The 18,698-nt window shown below is 47.3% G+C and overlaps 2 pseudogenes across 2 annotated transcripts; both read left to right on the top strand.

The window, feature by feature from the left end:
- Positions 1 to 2,466: 2,466 nt before the first annotated feature.
- Positions 2,467 to 15,036, top strand: LOC308640239 (gastrin-releasing peptide-like; annotated as a pseudogene). Its single transcript, XR_014024435.1, has 3 exons — positions 2,467 to 2,807; positions 10,182 to 10,409; positions 14,939 to 15,036. The product of XR_014024435.1 is annotated as a gastrin-releasing peptide-like (transcript).
- Positions 5,622 to 6,526, top strand: LOC308640238 (small nuclear ribonucleoprotein-associated protein B-like; annotated as a pseudogene). The gene has a single exon. The product of its transcript is annotated as a small nuclear ribonucleoprotein-associated protein B-like (transcript).
- Positions 15,037 to 18,698: the final 3,662 nt, after the last annotated feature.

Genomic DNA, 18,698 nt, shown 5'->3' with positions numbered 1-18,698 from the left:
TTCTGACACACTCTTCTCAGCTCCCTGTGGGCTAATCCTCTGGGGGGGGCACTGCTCTGGGGAATGGGAGAGGCACAGGATGGAACAGTTACTTGAAAAAAAATTAGATTAGATGTTCCTGAATGGAAGATTCAAGAAAGGGGTGAATATCCAGGAGGAATAGAACTGCCCGCCAACCTGGAGTACCTGCTCTGGATTTAAAAAAAAAAAAAAAGGAAACCAATGTCTCTTTCAGGTGGGTCTTTGCAGTGAGATCTCTTTCTCATAGTAGTTAAGTTTCCCCTAACCAAGTCAGTGGGATTGATCATCTCTACCTGGCACACCTTGGTGAGAACTTTAAAAGGCATTCATTAAGAGAGGGCATCCAACCAGGATCTGTTTGGGCTTATTCACACCAGCTGAATCAAATGTACAATGGTTCCGTTCTCTGACAACAAATCATTATCTTTTCTGGCTAGGGAACTAGATCACATCTTACACCTGCAAGACGATGTATCCATTTGCATCTATTGAGTCCCTTCTCTGTGCCTAGGACTGGGAAACACACTGTGAACAAGACTGATGCAGTTGCTGCCCTTACAGGGTGCCAAGCAAGTCACATAGCCCAGCCTTAGTTTGGTGGCAGAAATCTTGTGGGCTGGGAATTTTGAGAGCAAGAACTGAGGTGAATGGAGGGACCCAGATACATCTTGCCCTGCAAGGGACACACACACACACACACACACACACACACACACACACAAATGTGTGTTGCCTGCATTAGCAGAAAAATTGTGCTTTCTGTAGAACTGTTCCTATACTTGAATGTCTCTACAGTGTTTTTTTTCCTAGTTCCATAGGGTGAAAACATCATTTAGAAGATTCTAAACTTTCTTGATTGAACTAAATGGGAAGGACATTTTTTTTTCCAACAAGTTAATGTGGAGAGAAAAGAATTTAGTGTTCCTTCGAAGACTTGGACTTGTAGAAGGCATCAGGCCTAAGCATATCTTAGATAAGTTGTTCATTCATCAAATACTTGTTGAACACCACTGTGATCCAGGCACTCTGTGTGGGTACAGAGAAGCAAGTTGAAGCAAGCTCACCCAGTGGGAGGGAGCAAGCTATGGATGATCAGTCACCTGTCAGTGAACATCTGTTCACAGAGGAGTGGGGGGGGGGGACTCACTGCAGAGGCTGGTAACCCAAGAGAGATGGAATCAAAGCCAACTGTAGACTCTTTCCTTTTGATTTTCACTTGGATCACTCCCCAGGATAATATTGTATTTCCTTGGCTACTAATAATTATCATAAAATCAGCCTTTTTCCCCTTACAGGCAGACACATGCACAGAAAAAAAAATGTTTTAATGTTCAGTCATGCAATATGTTGTGTGTGCTCACCTAAGAAAAGCACATATGCATTGAATCACCAGATACTCAGACCAAAGTGTACATTTTCAGCTTCAATCTTGTCAACACCATGTGGATAAGGAACATTAAAGACTCACCAGGGAGGCAAGTCACCAGCCCTTGGTGAGGACTAGCCCTCATCTATGACAAGCACAACCACACGAGCATCTCTGGCGGCCAAATCGTGGGCAACAGCATCCTACCAGCTTCTATTTATTGTCCCATGGCTATGGCGCGAGCCCCTTTCACATTCAAGGCATTTAACTGTTCAGGAATAGGGCGGGTGAACGGTCTTTAGACCAGAGAACAGAAAGAGCAGAGGGAGGCTGAGCACCTCTAGAGACCTGTTCCTGCGGCAGTAGCAGCTGAGGGACAGTTGGAGCTCTCCCGCCGGCGCAGCCTAGGGAAATCAGCGTAAGAGCAGTTTCCTTCTCTATGATATGGAAGAAGTGTGCTTATGGAAGGGGCCCTGTGTTTAGTCCAACTAGCGTTCTCGCTGTTCTCAAAGCGGGTCTTCTGTTCCGTCCTCCACCTCGCGGTGTGAGTGGGCAGGTGCGCCGGGGAAAGCCGCGGTGGAGGGAGGCACCGAGTGCTGGGGGCGGGGCGGAGCGGAGCGGAGATCTGCGGGAGGGAGGCCAGCCCGGAGGTCTAAGACTGGGACTGCGGGGAGGTTGTCCCTGGAAGGGAAAAGTCTGGAACATCAGGAGTACTCTGCAATCACGGTTCCAACACTTTCAGCACTGCCCAGTCACAAAACGTCCATCCTCCGTGCTCACCCTTCTACCTCTGAGATCAGGCTGCCGGTCGCTGCTCTCTACCGCTTGCTGGATGCGAGCTCAGTAAAAGCGGGAGACCGGTGAGGTCAGACAGGGGGCAGTTCACGAAATTGTGTTGGCGTCGAGGATGGGCGGACCTAATCCGGAGTGGGGAAGGCGGGCGCGGCTAGGAGGGGAAGGGAGACGGGGCACTGTACGCTCAGCCTCTTTATCACTCGAGGGGAGATGGATGGTTTTCCGGGCCAGGAGTCCGGGCGCCCCGGCTCGCGATAGGGAGACGTCAGAGCGCTCTGGTAGGTGGTGGAAGAACCCCCCAGCCCCTCCGCCCGGCTTCCATATAAAGTCGGGGCCCTAGTGGAGGCTGCAGCAGTGGCGCGGGCGGCAGCGGCGGGAGCTCCTCGGAGGTCCAGTCCTCCTTCGCTGCTCCGCCGGGGGCAGCGCACTCTCCGCCCGGCCTCGCCTAGCCTCGCGGTTGCGATACCAGGGCTTCCCGCCGGCATCATGGGCGGCCCCGAGCTCCCATTCGTCCTGTTGGCGCTAGTCCTCTGCCAGGCGCCCCTGGGGCCAGCAGCCCCGGTGCCGGTGGGCGAAGGGACCGTGCTGGCCAAGATGTACCCGCGCGGCAATCACTGGGCAGTGGGTGAGTGTCCTGGCCGCAAGAGCCGCGCGCTCTTGTCCCTGGAGGGATCAGCCAGCCCGTGGAGACCTGTCTCCGCATCTCAGCCTTTTCGCGGACGGGCTGTGGGGCTTGGGCTTGCTCCGACCCTTCTACTAAAACACCGACCCCGATCTCCCAAACTCCACCCCACCTTTCCCCGTCCCGGGAAGACTGGGTCTCTAACTAACCGGAGACTGGTCCCTGAATCCTTTCCCGCTCGCTCTCTGTGGGTGCGCACCCGCTTCCTCCTCAGGGCGCAGAAGCCAGCGCGCAGCTCTCCAAAAATCCCAACCCTACGCTTCAGCTCATCATCCCTCCGCACAAATCCGACACTTCCTTTTTTTTTTTTTTTTTTTTTTTCACCTAATCTCAACCCGCTCTGGCATGGGTCTCTCCTGGAACAACTTTGGGGAGCGAGGTGTGGTCACCATCGTGTCTCTGAGCCTAGGTCTAGCCAGGTCCAGGCTACGACTCTTACGAGCTTGGGCTGGAGCCCCTGCTGCGAGGTTGCGCCTGGCAAAGCCACAGGTGTGGGGTCCAGGGACGCAGCGCTCCCGCCCCGGGTTCCAAATCAACAGTGCCTGAATGTATACTGTTTGTGGCTCTCCTGAGTTGTCTGGGTCCTGCTCTTTCCTTTACAGATACTATCCCCCCACCCCGCCTTTTGCCCACCCTCTTTCTTTCCAGCCGGCGGGCTCCGCGCTACAGGAATCGCGCGTGCTCTTAGCGTTCACCCTAGCCTCTCTGTTCCTGGAGCCCCCGCTCTTTCTCAGTCTCTGTCTATCTAAACGCACGACTTCGCCGTCTGCCTTAGCGTCTTTCCCATCTCCTCTGCCAACCTCCTGCTCTCCGACACCGGCGTGGTGATTCCCAGGTCCTGATTCCCCGGAAGCAAGGCGGAAGAGACTGCCTGGTGGCGGGCGGAGCCGGGCGGGAGGGCGCCTGCCAGGTCAGGGATCTGCCCAGGGCACACCCAGGACAAGTGGTAGTAGGCAGCCGCCGCCAGCTTCGCCATCACCCATCACCCGCGGGCCTCTGGGCCTCGCTAAGCATAGCCTCTTGCAAATGCAAGGGGTTCAACATCCCCAGACGTACCCCAGGGCAGCTCACTGCACCAACCTCAACCTGGGAGTCGGCCCATCTCTAAAGAAATGGTGTGTGTGGAACACAGACAGAGACACAGAGAGACAGGCACTATTTCCTTAGTCAACCACTTAGGACCGGAAACAGTGTGTTGAAAAAGTACTTATTAATTCGAATATCAACCTCCTGCCACGAAGAGGAGGAATTTGGGGGAAGGGGCGGTGAGGCTGGAACTGGTTTCCTGGGCCTCTGTGTTGCCTTTGGTTTTGTCAGAGGAGAGAGAGCCCGGGATTGCCCAGAGCAATTTTTGTGGCTGCTATTAGTATCATCCTCCCCCCAGGGTTGAGAGGATTTGTGATCGCCAAGGACCCGGTGGAACCCAGGAGAAGTTGGCCTGGGTGAGGCTGAGAAGCCCTGCACTTCCAGAATGAAGGACACTCACAAGGGGTCAAAGAACCCAAATTTAGAATTAGTAATTCTTAACAAGGGTCTCTGGGAGCTTAAGTCCAGTGGCCATTGTCTGGTGGCTACCATTCAGGAGGAGGAAAGGTGGAGTGAGCCTTCAGGATTTCCAACCTGTTTTCCTCAACTGTATTTTTATACTAACAGGACTTACTATGAGGTAAGCCTTGCAGGCCCAAAGTAGGAGAACAGAGTTAACTGGGGAGCATGGTCATTATTTCTGGTGCAAGCCAGGCCCAACCTGTTTTGCTGCAGTTCTGCAACATGACTGTCCCCAGGTACTTAGGGTGTCTGCATTTATTCACCCTTCCTAGTGGTAACCCCAAAGTACACAGACCAGCAGCAACCCCAAATGCCACTTTGAAATTTATTATTAAATGTACCCTTTTCTCTTCCCCCTGTTTGTACAGGGTGTGAGGAAGAACAAGGGAAGAAGGAGGTCAAGAATAATATAAATTTCAGCCTAAAATTACATCATATATTTTAAAAGTTTGTTGTGTGTACACATACCAATGTTGGAAAAAGAAGCGTTGGCAGGGACAAATGATGTTAAGTTTCAAGTTTAGCTTTCAGTTATCCCAAACCAAGGCCAATCCTCTCCAATCACAAAGACACACAGTTTAGTTTTAATTAGTGCAAAACTAAAGACACATATTGCTGTCTACAAGGAAGCTGTCAGCTTCCATTTGCAGGCCTGTTAACTGATTTGCTCCTTCCACCTGACAAAAGCAGAGTGTAGCAACAGAAAAGGAGATGACAGCTAGAAAATGTAGCATGCTCCTCTGTGGCTGGAAGTCCATGGGAATGTTTGTGCAATGAAAATGTGTGTCAACACACACTATTCTCAATGCTTCCATGCAATGTTCTTAGTGTTGGCTCTTTGATGTGATGCTTATCCCAGAAGGTGGAATTGGAAAGCACCACTCTGAAGCTGCAAAGTGGCTTGACACTGCAGTGCTGACTCAGAAACTGGGGGATTTAAAGTGTGGCTCCAGGACTGGGGGGTGTAGCTCATAGTAGAGCACTTGCTTAGCATGCACAAGAGCCAGGATTCAATCCCAGCCCCACAAAAGCAAAACACAAAAACTCCAGAAAAACTACTTCTTAGAAGTACTCAATACTTTAATCTACATGTTGATGTATATATCTTCTTAAGTTAGGATAATTTTCAAATTTTGACTTCAAGGAAATTCAGACTTGTCTATTAGTGGTTTCTTTAAATGATTAAAAAGAACAGAAGAGCGACGACGGCGGGAATCTGGTTGTTGGCGGGTGTCTAGGCCTCTACGGAGGCGAATCCAGAGGGAATTGGAGCCATCAGAACTGCCACCATGACTGTGGGCAAGAGCAGCAAGATGCTGCAGCACATCGACTACAGGATGAGATGCATCCTGCAAGATGGCCGGATCTTCATTGGCACCTTCAAGGCTTTTGACAAGCATATGAATTTGATCCTCTGTGATTGTGATGAGTTCAGGAAGATCAAGCCAAAGAACTCCAAACAAGCAGAAAGGGAAGAGAAGCGAGTCCTTGGTCTGGTGCTGCTTCAAGGTGACAACCTGGTCTCGATGACAGTAGAAGGACCCCCTCCCAAAGATACTGGCATTGCTCGAGTGCCACTTGCTGGAGCTGCTGGGGGCCCAGGAATTGGCAGGGCTGCTGGCAGAGGAATCCCAGCTGGTGTTCCTATGCCCCAGGCTCCTGCAGGTCTTGCTGGACCAGTCTGTGGGGTTGGTGGGCCATCCCAACAGGTGATGACCCCACAAGGAAGAGGCACTGTTGCAGCTGCTGCTGCTGCTGCTGCTGCCACTGCCAGTATTGCAGGAGCTCCAACCCAGTACCCACCAGGCCGTGGGGGTCCTCCACCACCTATGGGCTGAGGGGCACCCCCTCCAGGCATGATGGGCCCACCTCCTGGTATGAGGCCTCCTATGGGTCCCCCTGGACGAGGGACCCGGATGGGCATGACCCCTCCAGGAATGCAGCCTCCTCCCCCAGAGATGCGCGGCCTTCTTTGACCCTTGGCCACAGAGTTATGGAAGTAGCTCCACAGAAGCGTGGGCCCGATTCCCCAGGGCCATGTTACCACAGACCTGTTTGTTTGTTATGCTGTTGCTCGCGGAGTCTCACCGGATTGTCTGGTTTCCCTTACAGGGCCCCCTCCCCCGGGAATGCGCCCACCAAGGCCCTAGACTCATCTTGGTCCTCCTCAGCTCCTTGCCTGTTTCCTGTAAGGCTGTACATAGTCCTTTTATTTTCCTTGTGGCCTATGAGACTGGTTTATAATAAACTCTCAAGAGAATATTGTAAATGCACCTGATGTATCCATTTGTAAGCATCCTTTGATATATTGGGTGCTTAATAATTAGAGTCAAAAGGGTTGCCTTGGAAAAATTAGCCCTAATCTTAGTTGCTTCCCTGTAAAATACTTTACTACACCATTGCATCTGATATATAATAGTCCCATAATAAGAGATTTGCAAAATTGGACCATATGAAACATTTTCTCTCATCAAAACTCAAAAAACTTCAGCTTGTTGAAATAAACATTCATATGCTGTTAAAAAAAAAAAAAGACCGCTGGGGATGTGGCTCAAGCAGTAGCACGCTCGCCTGGCATGAGTGCGGCCCGGGTTCGATCCTCAGCACCACATACAACAAAGATGTTGTGTCCACCGAGAACTAAAAAATAAATATTAAAAAAAATTCTCTCTCTCTCTCTCTCTCTCCTCTCTCACTCTCTTTAAAAAAAAAAGAACAGAAGCTCTTTTCTCTCTGTCTCTCTGACCAAGGTTTTGTTTTGCAAATGCCTGTCTTTTGTCTATGCTGATATCTCCATTATTTTGATATGGACATGTGACAGATGATGATGGGAGGAGAGGTAGAAGTGGGCATATCCTCCATGTTGCCATGGAGACAATGATTTGGTTGACAGTAGCCAGCACAAAAGTGAAATAGGACCCAGGAAATGAGTGCTTCCTGGGATGTTATAGATGGTGTGCTTTCCTTAATAACCAGCTTGTAGATCTAGTGATGGGGAGCTGAACATCACACACCCACCACACATGAAATTCAGTCCAGTGTCACAGGATCTGTGTTAAATTGATCACAGAATGGGTGATGACTTTATCCTCCCATTATAGAAAGTCCACAAAATTATTTGGCCATGACAAAATAAAGTTCTTGTTTGTAAAAATAATATCTCCATCACCCCTCTGTTTCAGAGCCAATAACTCCTTCCTCATTTCCAGCATCCTGACTAGATGATAGGCAATTAGGGAGGGCATGAGGGACTGAGCTCATTACGGGGAGCATCAGGGTTCCAATCCTGCCTTCCAATCATCATGATTCAATTTCCTCTGTATAAATGAAGCTGATGCATCAGAACTTCCTGGGAAGTTGTTCAACATAATCACTGTTATGGCCAAGTGCAAGGTTATTTAGTGGATATCCAGGCACCAAGTTGGTCACGCATATAAGTGAAGAGCCAAGCATTCTGGATCCCAGTGCTTCAGCTTGAAAACTGATCTCAGTAGGGTCTTAAAATCATGTGAAGTCTCCTGTTGTAAGTGACTTAGCAAGGACTTATACTGAAAATCGCATTTGAGGGGCTGGGGATGTGGCTCAAGCGGTAGCGCGCTTGCCTGGCATGCGTGCAGCCCGGGTTCGATCCTCAGCACCACATACCAACAAAGATGCTGTGTCCGCCGGAAAAAAAAAAAAACTAAATAAATAAATAATTTTAAAAAAAGAAAATCTCATTTGAAGTCTCCCTTATATTGAATTAATTCTTCTCATTTACATAATGAGCCATTATATACTAATATACAGTCTCTGTGCCTTTTTATAAAATTGGAAGGCTTTTTTCAGATCTTACTCTTTTTTCCAGACTCTGGAATGATGTGTTGCTACCTTGTAGTTTTAGGAAGTTAAAAGGCACTTTGAAACAATATAATGGAATTTGGACTCTGAGCTGACTTTTTTTTTAAAGAGAGAGTGAGAGAGGAGAGAGAGAGAGAGAGAATTTTTAATATTTATTTTTTAGTTCTCGGCGGACACAACATCTTTGTTGGTATGTGGTGCTGAGGATCGAACCCAGGTCGCACGCATGCCAGGCGAGCTCGCTACCGCCTGAGCCACATCTCCAGCCCTCTGAGCTGACTTTAATCCTAGGGACCTTTGCTAATATCTGTGTGACCACAGGTAAGCCTCATTTTCACCAAATATATAACAGTAAAACCTACTGTGGTCTGAATCAAATGAAATAATCCACATTTAAACATTCTGGAAACTGTCAGTTGCAGTATATATGACAGTGATGAAGTTATAATGAGGCTTCTTTGTTGGTGGACAGTGCTCTGGGAAGGGGCCTCTTTTAAGTGACTGAAGGTCTTTCAAATATTGTTTCCATGATATTTGTCCTGAATACTTCTAATGCCAGTCTATGTTGGGACCATAAGGACTTTATCCAGTATATACTTTAAATTTAAAAAAAAAAAAAAAACCTTTCATTGATGTTAAAATCTCAAAGAGGTAAAGGCCTAATTTCAGAGAGATGGGTGAGGGAAACTAGAAGAAGACAACATATGTGTGTAGCTGAAGCAATGGGTTAAAGTATTAAGACCGCAGACCCTGAATTCCCTGCCTGTTTCTTATCCTGTGTTAACTTCACTTGCAAACGTGAATTTCACTGTCTTTAGCACTTTGGCCTCCTTAATGATGGCTTTATTTGTACAGCAGGTGCGTGTCCCTGAGGCCACTTAGAGACACTCACTGACCATCTCAGACATCCAAGAGAAAACCCTGCATTTATGTGGTTGCCAAGTGTTAGTCAGAACTTGTTTCCAGCTTGTTTTTCATCACGCTCTTAACTAATAATGTCCAGGTGAAGTTTCCTAGATTCAATCTCAGCTAAAATTCTGAGAAAGTTTAAGTGAAAAATTCCTTTGGTACATTTGTATTGAAGATAAGAGGAAAGCAACACTTTTCTTTTCTTCTTCTTCTTGTAATCACACAAAGAAACATACCAAGGCTTTTATTTTCAGAAGCAATTCAGAATTGGCTGAGGAAGATGTTTAAAGCCCATTCTTCTGTTGGGAATAGAATTTGGTGCACATAGAATTGATGATAGAATTTGAGATTTAGAGGGTTCCTTAGGTTTAATCTAGTTCACCCTATAAAGTTTATAGCTGAGAAAATTGAAGACCAGGATATTAAACTACTTGGCTGAGGTCACCTGGCTAGTTCATAAAAATGATGGAACAAAAACCCAGATGTTATGGCTTGGATGTGACTTGTCCTCCCCAAAGCTCCTGTGTTAATGCAGGAAAGTTCAGAGGTGGAATGATTGAATTATGAGAGCTGGAACCTCTCAGTAGTAACTGCAGACAGATGGGGTGTGCCTGGAGGAGGCAGGTCACTGGGGTGTGCCCAGAGCAGTGTCCCTCTGCCTTGTCCTTCTGCCATGATACTCTAGAGCACTAGAGCCGAGAACTTGAGACTATGGACTAACCTCTGAAATCATGAGCTAAAATACATCTTCACTCTTCTAAGTTGTTCTTGTAGGGTATTTTGGTCACAGCAATGAAAACTGACTCTCACACCAGGACTCCTGGGTTACAGTTCTGAATTCTGTCCACCTTGTTGCACATTTTTAACACCGAGCAAAATCTGTCAGAGTAAATAAAATTCTATTTATGCTGCATTTAGAAGGAAACAGCACAAACATGACTTTTTTTTTTTTAATCTTTCTTATCCATTCATTCCCACTGGTTAAATGTGTGGCATTCTGGTCTGGTTTTGTTTGTGCAGGGCACTTAATGGGGAAAAAGAGCACGGGAGAGTTCCCCTACGTGTTCCCGGGAGATGGCCTGAAGCAGCACCTGAGGAAACACACTCTGTGGGAAGAGGCTGCAAGGAATTTGCTGGACCTCATATAGGATAAGGGGGACAGAAGCCATCAGCCACCTCAACTCCAGCCCCTGGGCAATCGCCAACCCACTTGGGATTCAGAGGAACGCAGCAACTTGAAAGATGTAGGTGAGGCCAACATACTTGAGAAGTGGGGTGAAAGGTATTTGAGAAGAGTTAGAAGGAGGGGAAATACAAAAGTGCTTATGATGTAAGTCTTAATAGCCACTCTTCGAGGCCAACACCAACATATGCTTACCAAAATAGTGGACAATTTCCATGCTGTCTTTTGTTTTTGCCAGAATAGATGATTTTTCCTATGGTCCCATCAAAATGTTGTTGTTTCAAAACTTCCCTTTAGGAGTTCTATTAGCAATTGTGTTTATTTGAAGTTACTGATTGATGGCCCTACCAAAATATTTTGATAATGAGGCCATGGACTCTATTCCAGTAAATCCCTGTGGGTCTGCAGATGTGTTTATTTTTGATAAGTACCATGGAAGAAAGAGCCTCTTCCTAGATGTTTTTCAGAAGGGGGCGTTTTTGTTTGCATTCCTGTTTATATGCAAAGTAGTATTTCTTCTGTTGGTTCCCAGATCATCGAGTTCAGGTTTTATCCTCATATTTCAAAACTTGGTGAACATATCTGAAGTCAACTGATTTGTCCTGCGTGGAATGTTATAGAGGATGGGGGAAATAGTGATACCAAACGGTCAATGTTTAGATGCAAAGACAGTAAATAAAACAGAGAATAAATTTTATGGGACAAAAGCAAGACAACTGAAAATGAGATGATGATCACTTTTATGAAATTTCCACAAAATATACAAGAAAAGGTAAAAATATTTGCAATTACAGCAATGGCTAGTTTATTGAATGTTCTCCATAGTTCAAATACTGGGCTAAACAGTTTACCTCCAGTTTTTCAACTTAATACTCACAGCAGTGTTAGGAGGAAGATTCTTTTATTCTCTCATATTGGTGGGGGTGGGGTGTAATAGGAATTGAACCCAGGGCCTCACACATGCTAAGTATGTGTTTTGCCACTGAGCTATATAGCCTCAGGCTTTCTGTTTTGGAGATGTGGAAACAGACCTAATCACACAGCTTTGCACTGGTGAACCTGGGACAAGAGCCTGTGCTTGGTCAGCCCCAGACAGTGTGTGTCGTGCAGGCCATGTTCCGGGTAACGGTCCTTATTGATCTTAGATACACAGGATACAGGATGCAGCGGAAGGCCTTGCTCCTCTCTGTTTCTGGCAATAAATAATATTACTTTTCACTTATGGAGCCTGGAGACCTCCCAGCTTCTCTCGTTCATGCTGGTTAGCTCTTTGATTGATGGCCCCCTTGCAGAGGCTCTGGCTGGCTTTGCCAAGCCTTAGTCAGCCTCTCTGGAGGGAGACTTTCTGTTCCACTGCTCTTCCCTCTACTGGGGATTTTTCATGCTAAATGCAAACTAAAAGCTCATCTGTTGCACGAAGCACCTGGAGAGAAAGTCTTTATAGTAGCTTTTGTTCAGAAAGAAAATCTGGATTAAATCAACCAAATCAGAGCCAAGTGCCAACTTTGTACAGAGCCCTGAGTGAGTCTCTTGACAGATCTGTGTGATAGGTGTTAGGTGATCAGCCCTCCTCTTTGCTGAAGGATCACATGCTGAGTGCTCTGAGAATTTGTGATTGGCTCCCGAGCCCTACCTAGCTATGGCCCACTTCTTGGTCAAGTGCTTTGCCTTCTCATTTGTTTGAAGAATAATTAAAAAAAAAAACACCACAAAACCCTCAGAATTGATTTCTACAAACATTGAAATGGACTGACTTTCACAGTACATTGGAAAAATACTACTCCCCAACACACCCACCATGTTATCAATCTATAGTGCCTCATTTGTTGAACCAAACAACAGTTCTAGTTCAAGTTGCTTATTTTCCGAACTTGGCTCACATCTTTGAAATCTTTTGAAAACATTCAAATCCTTCAAGGATCAAAACTTTCCTATATTCAGAAAAATTTCGGAAGCTTCCAAGACAATTGTGAAAGAAAATCTCCAAAAAGGTCTCTGAGTGGTAGTATTATAGGATCCATGGAGTGGGAAATGGTGGGGAGTGACTGCTTAAAAAGGGACTTCTAGCCTGGTAGGTAGCACATACCTATAATCCCAGCAGCTCCAGAGGCTGAGGCAGGAGGATCATGAGTTCAAAGCTAGCCTCAGAAACTTAGTGAGGCCCTAAGCAACTCATGGAGATCCGTCTGACTCAAAATAAATAATAAAAAGGGGTGGGGGCTGGGGATGTGGCTCAGTAGTTAAGCGACCTTGGGTTCAATCCCTGGTACCAAAAAAAAAAAAAAAGAAGAGAGAGAGAGAGAGAGAGAGAGAGAGAGAGAGAGAGAGAGTTCTCCCATTGTGAGCTACAAAAGGTAATTTTTTCCTAATCTGGCCTTTCTCTCTGTTTTTATGCATTGCTTTTATTTTTACAGGTTTAGAAGACCCATCCCATTTGATTCCACCTCAGGTTGAAAAATAGCGACTGCAGACCAGTCGCATAGCCTTTCCCTGGTGAAACCAGGGCAAGAGCCTGTGTGCCAAGCTTTGGGTATATTTTCCAGAAATGTGAAAAACAAAACAGAGACCAAGACAGTTTATCACTCCCCTTTGCTTTGGAGATTCTGCCTCAATGAAAGTGTGTTGTTATGAAAACTGAAAACATCTTACAATTATCTTATTCAAAAAGAAGGGGTGCCAAGAGAATAATTCTATTAGAAATCCATATATCTCATGGTGCTGGAGAGAAGCTTAATAACTTAGCCAGAATTAGCAGCAGGAGCTTAAGAAGGTGAAGGACTTTGCTTAAAATTAAAAACTACCCACATATGCTCTCTTCTCCCGCCGTAGAAATAAAGCACCAAGTCCTGCTGCTAACTCTCCTGGAGCTGGAGGTAGACATCCAGAGCATTTCCTATGTTTTGATGACAAACACATTTACTTAATTCAGGAAGATGTGTGGGAATCTGCACTGACTCTGGATTAGGGCAAATGGGCACCATTTCCAAGGATAACTTTAACCTTTTGCCTGCACTTTCCCCTCGAATCTTCTCATCCTATCCTGAAATCAGTGGAAATTTTACCCCATGATTTCTAATAAAGCCAGACAGCGTGGGGGTCAGCTCCAGGGTGTGGCTGTAGATGGTGCTGACTTCCAGTGCCAGTATTAGTTAGCCTTGGGGGTCTCTGTGATTGGGTCCCAAGCCACTGTTTTCGGTAGCCTTGGGTTTTTCTTTTTAGTGGACATGAAGAAGGGGTAGAGGAAGGGACTCCAGAAGCTTTTCTGGAAAGGAAGTAGAGGTGCAAGTTTGTCCTCACTTATAAGGGACCCCTCTCACTGTCCCATCAAATCAGTATGAACAGGATGAAGCTTTTCTTTCTTAATCTTTGTAATGCTCTAAAGGAAGCTCGGCACACAGAACAGGCAGCATACAATCAGGAATAACTGTCAGTCCTGGCAGTTTCTATGGAGGAAGAATGAAGGCAGCCCCCATCTCCAAAACAGCTCCTCCTTACCCAGCCGCCTCTGTCCCGGGGCACCCTGATGGTGCCAAGCCACAGGGCTCTTCTTCCTTTCCCCGCCTTGAGCCAGTCCTCCCAGTTCAATATTTGAGCCAATGGGGGACATCTGTGTCTCTTCCCCAATGTCTCTGACTCCTCCCATGGACAGCAGCTCGCATGGCAAGATGGATGATCTCATCTCCAGCAGCCTGGCAGCCCTTGGGAGGAAGGAAAAGCTAATTGGCCTGTGTGGGAATTGAACCCAGCCCTGGGCTCATTAGTACCTGCTTTCCAGTGGAGCCACAGGGCAGGTAACTGTTTGCCTCTGAATAGCAGTAGTGTCTTTATTAGAAACAAATGGCCTGTCTGGAAGCTGGGGAATCTGAATTGCCGGGGAGCCTTGGGAAGGGGAAGGAGCTCTAGTTTCTCATCTCATTGGGTAAACACTGCTATGGGACCAGAGAAGTGTTTTTAAATTCTAACTTCTCTTTCTTGAGTCTTAGTTAAATTGAGAAGAAGCAGCAGCAAGCAAACCACACTGCATTTAGAGTGCTGGCAGAGACCCCGACTGAGCTCCCCTTCCCGGGGTGCCCCACGACTACCAGTTACAGTCTAGGTTTGGGAGCGTGAGATGGTGCAGTTTGGAAACTGGCTTTGATTGGTGTTACCAGGCTTTGCCAAAGTCAGCCAAGAAAGAATGAAAGTGCCTGTCCCCACCCCCCCTACCCCACCAGCTGCTACCCTAGGAGTCAAGTCCTGGGGATTACAGTTTTCACTTCCAACACTGGTTACAACTGCCTGAGAAATCACAGCAGGGACAAGGTAGGCAGATGCAACAGAAGACCCCTCCCCAAATACAGCAATTCAAAAAGCGGAGGTCAGTTTCTCTCTTGGGGGTACTGTGGTGCTCAAACACTGCGTGGTCAGAATCATCCCTAGGGCTCACACGGGCAGGTCAATGCCTCTCCCCAGAATTTCCGAGCCAGGAAGGCCGGGCTGACTCAAAAATTCATCTTGTTTTCTAATGAGCTCCCCAGTGAGGCCAAGGGTTTCTTGCAAATGGATTTGTCTTCAGGGTTAATAATATGTCTGCTTCACTCTGCTGTTTTTCCAGTTGGCAGACTCTCTGCTCCAGCCTCTCCAGAGGAAGGAAGGGATGCCCAGCTGAGGGACAATGACGATGGCCTCAGAGGAGCCAAACAAAATCCCTGAGAGACTGCCTTCCACAAGTGTCAACTCTGCTGGATCGGCAGGATCTCCTTTGTGCAGAACATCTAACCATCCTCGTATCTCTCAACCTTGGCTGAGTCCGTGATTTCCAAGCAGCATCTTCTGGTCTGAACTTGTTTGCTGTAAACGATTGTCCCAAATGAGTCTTCCAATGAAGCTTTTGCCATCTTGGCTCTTGGTTGATTAGGTCCAGGGCCCCGATCTGTCACCATTCACAATAAAAGCTTAAACACCTTGTCTGAGGGGCAGGTTGCTCTCTTATTTCAAGTCCAAGTGGGAGGAGAGGGGGCAATGATGAACGGGACAGCTAGCTCGATTGCGTGCTTCTGAGTTTGCTGACTAAGTCAGGCCGAATGGTCAGCTCTGCAGCTGAAGGCCACTTACCGAGGCCTTGGAGTGGCCTTTCCAGGATCTCACCAGTCTCTCTCTCTATCATTGCCAGCTGCTGGGCTAGGTTGGAGATGGCGGCTGGCTGGCCCTCCTTGTCACTTAGGAAGCCCCTTATAGTCAGTCCTTATCACTACCTATCAGGTAAGTTGTTGATGTCATCGACACATTCCCCATCCTACTCCTATAAGCTGAGAGTGATCATTCTCATTTAAATGAGCCAACAGAGGTCTAGAGAGGGCAGGAGACTTTCCCCAGGTCACACAGCAGGTGGAGTTGGGATCCAAATGTTCGTAGTCACAGATTTTCCCCAGCACGGCATTTTAAACCTCCCGTTCATCATGTTTACCAAGTATCACTGGTTTTGTTTTTGTTTGGGGGTTTGTTGTTGTTTTTCCTCAAAACTTCCTTGCCAATCTTAGAGAGGTCATCCCCCACGCCAGATTTGGTCAGCAAAAGGCTAAGATGAACTGGAGAGTTTGCCTTCCCTTTGCTGCAGGCCACTGATCCTCCCGGGCTGCATTTTATCAGGGTGTTTGCACATCAACAGGTTGAGAAGCTTCCTGACAAAGGTTTACTTTCTTCATTTAGGAAAATCACATTTGAAACCTTAGAGAGATTTATCTTGTTCTGGTTTTGATTGTCGAAGAAACACAAAGAGGTGACGTGTCCTTTCTCATTTCTTCTAACACTATGTCGATTCAAAGCTTCTACAAAGTGAGGCCTGGGGAACTGGGAAGACAAATCTCCTCTTCCAGCCCCTGTTCTCTACCTCGGGGTCCTCCTGGGCCTCTCTTCCCAAGAACTTGATCCTGGGTTTTGTCAACTGAAGCCCATGCAGCTGCTGATGGAGGGTAAGCCTCGGGAGGGTCCACTCTCTGGCAGCACACACCCAAAGATGAAAACATCTTCCAGAACCAGGCTAAGCTTTCTGTACCCATGGCCTTGCAGGTAGGGAGGACAAGGCTCCCAGACAGGTGGCAGCCTTGCTAGGAAAACCCCATCTCAACTGTCACTGCTTGCATCATCTCCAGAGAGCAGATGCCCGTGCGACGTTTTCTCTATGACATCAGGCTGGGAGCTCAGAAGAGCTCCCTAGAGCTCCTGACCCTTGAGGACTCCCATTTGCCCAGCCCAGGTCAGCACTAGAATCCCTTCATTTGAGAGAGGCTCTTCCTGATGAGGAGAACTGTCTTGAACTTGTTTGTAAGTGGAGTGACATCACTTCTCTGTGAGGTCTGGTGGTTCCCGGCACCCATCTGGGGCAGCTGAAGTAAATAAGGAGGAATTTGTGAATGAAGATTAGATGGGAAAGGCCAGAAATCTGGGCTCAGGCCTTGAGCCTACGCTTTGGTCAGTCGATGGGATGGTGATGCCAGAAGCACTTTGCAGAGCTGCCAGGGTGCACAGTTCCTCCTCCTGCCTCTGCCACCAGGTTCCCCAGCCCTGAAAACCTCTCCTTGGGGGTCACTCACAAATCAGTCCAGAAGGAGTGTGGTCTGATTGGTGGGATCTAGATTACATGCCCATGGCTAGCTGCAAGGGCAACTGGGAAATGTAGTTTTCAGGATTCTAGCTTGGGAATGTGGGACCCTATCAAAGCTGAGAGATGGTCACAAAAGAGGTGGTGAACACAGGTAACAGCTGTCCCCTCCTCCGCTGGAACAAAAAGAATTTCTCCTTTGATTTCTGCCTATTCCTGCCTTAGAGAACAGTTGGCACCAGCCTGGGATTCTGGGAAAGCAGGAGCCCAGTGACTGGTCTCCACAGCAGGTCGGCCGGTGTGTGCACAGCAAGGAGAGGGACTGCATCTAAGAGGTGACGATGTTTAGAAATCCTGCAGCAAAGCAGGATAATCAAGAGGAAGAATCCAAAAGGAAGAAAGCAATAATAGACTTCAAATTTGGTCTTTTAAAAACAGTCTCTCTTTTTTTTTTAAGTGCTGCGGGGTGGATTGCTGTGGGTGATTGAGCAAGCTTTGTTGATGATCAGAGGTTCACTTACACACTAATGGGCATTTCAAACAGCACAGTACAATTTCCAGCCTCAGAATGCCCACCTTTCCATTCCTACTGGGGGTGTTTGATCATCACAGAGCATTTTAACCAAGCTCGGATATATGGGGAGTCATCTAGGCAGAATATGAGGACTGCAGTATTCACTTCCTCAGCCACGGGCGGGTGTCATCAGAATACCTGAAGAACTCTTTGAGGGAGATCCACCACCATGAATCCTGGCCCCTCCCCCAGCAAAAGAGAGATGTTTGCATGGGCACCAAAAAGTCTCCTAGCTCCACGTCTTGGGTTTTGTGACTTCCAATTAACCATCTTAAATGAGACCCAGATAAAAACTAGAAACCTCTCTCCATTTTCTTTGTCTTTCCACCTTCTATGTGTGTCCCCCATAAATTATACAACATAGCCAGGTGGACAGAGGCAGATCATTATCGTATGATAAAGAGAGCTGGCAAGACAGGCCAAAGCAGTGATCCAAAGATTCAGAGCCAAGGTCTCTGTGTTGTTCTTAAGATTGCCTTCACAAAATGGCTGCTGAAGCTCCAATCAACACACCCTGGCTTCCTTCAGGAAAAATAACAGAAAACAGAAAAGAGAGGGGCCCATATCATGAAAATAAAGCTTTCTCAGAAATCTTCAACCTTTGTGTTTTTGTCATAATGTGTGACATGGCCTCTTCTCGTAGCAAAGGAAGCTGAGAAATGTCATATTTCAGCTGGGGACAGTGCTACTCTATCATTCTATCCACCTCCCCACCCCCCCACCCCCCAAGAAAAAAATCCCCAAACATCAAAACTTCCTTCTCTTAATAAGCAAAAGAAGAGGAAGGCGTTGGATAGGCAGCTAGCAATGTTTGCCATGTCAGCTATTACAAGATTAAATCCTGGGAAAGAACCAGGCTGGACACAGTGGGTCTTAAGCCACAGTGACCAGGAGGCTCCAGGACAGTATGGCTCGAGGCTTACTCAGAAGCTGCCAGGTCCCAGGCCTCCTGAATCCCGAGGACCAGGACCTCACGGCACAGACACTGTGACACTTACTCCACGGCCTTGCCTTGCCTTTATCTCTCGAAAAGAGAGACAGTGACAGCAACCAGGTCTCGTAGGCTGGACGTCACCTTAATTTGTAAACTAAACCCCAAGACATGATGCTCCCCAGTACCTGTTTACATGGGCCAAACCTCCTCCTGCTCTCACGCCTCTGCATGTGTAGGGACCACGTGTGTCTGATGCGCATGTCTGG

This window comes from Spermophilus citellus (genome assembly GCF_964194105.1).
Source record: "Spermophilus citellus genome assembly, contig: SCAFFOLD_91, whole genome shotgun sequence".
Taxonomy (NCBI): Eukaryota; Metazoa; Chordata; class Mammalia; order Rodentia; family Sciuridae; genus Spermophilus; species Spermophilus citellus.
The sequence above is the reverse complement of the archived record's forward strand: the minus strand, read 5'-3'. Positions and strand labels throughout refer to the sequence as shown.